The sequence below is a fragment of the Myotis davidii genome, unplaced genomic scaffold (genome assembly GCF_000327345.1).
Source record: "Myotis davidii unplaced genomic scaffold, ASM32734v1 scaffold546, whole genome shotgun sequence".
NCBI classification, from domain to species: domain Eukaryota; kingdom Metazoa; phylum Chordata; class Mammalia; order Chiroptera; family Vespertilionidae; genus Myotis; species Myotis davidii.
Window position 1 is genome coordinate 574,222 of NW_006297836.1, and position 794 is coordinate 575,015.

The window sequence follows — 794 nt, forward strand, 5'->3', positions numbered from 1 at the left end:
GAGAGCATTTATTTACAGTCATATCTCTTCCAAAGTGAACAAATTAACAACCGTTCGTTCATCTGACAGCAGGATGATGCAGTGAAACAAGAACTAGGAGTCAAGAGACCTTCACCTTGGCCAAGTGAATCACCCGCCTCTTAGTTTACCTTCGTAAAATGGGGAAGAAATCTCACAGGCCTGTTATGATGATCAAATAAGTAATAAGTGAGTGTAATGGGTTTTGTAAGGGTTATAGCGCCTCCTGTTGAGCAGGTACTCAAGACAGGATTGATGAGTGAGGGTTTGCCTCGCTTTTCGGAGGCAATCCCTACATCGTTGCCATGACCTGAAAAGACAGGCACATTGTTTACTTCTAGATTGCAGTCGCCAATGCAGTGGAACCCCAGGCATGGTCAGAGGGAAAAGGGCATGGCATTCGGGTTAGTGTTTCTTCTACTTACAGGGTATTTTGCATGGGACAATTTCTTTCACACGGCTGGCTATTCTATCACAAGGGAGTACATTTTCCCCAATGTGATAATAAGTGTGTAAATAGCCTCCCTTTTCATATTGATGCCATTGTTATCAGAACACCAGGTCTTGAAAGTGTCTTAGTAAATAGCTGGTCCACACCCCTCATTTTACAGATGAGCTCTTGAGAAGCTAATCAGTCCTTTTTTTTTTTTTTTTTTTTTTTTACTGCTGAGTAGTAGTCCATTATGTAAATGTGCCACAGCTTTTTTTATCCATTCATCTACTGTTGGGCATTTGGGCTGCTTCCGAATCTTGGCTATTATAAATAATGCTAAAGG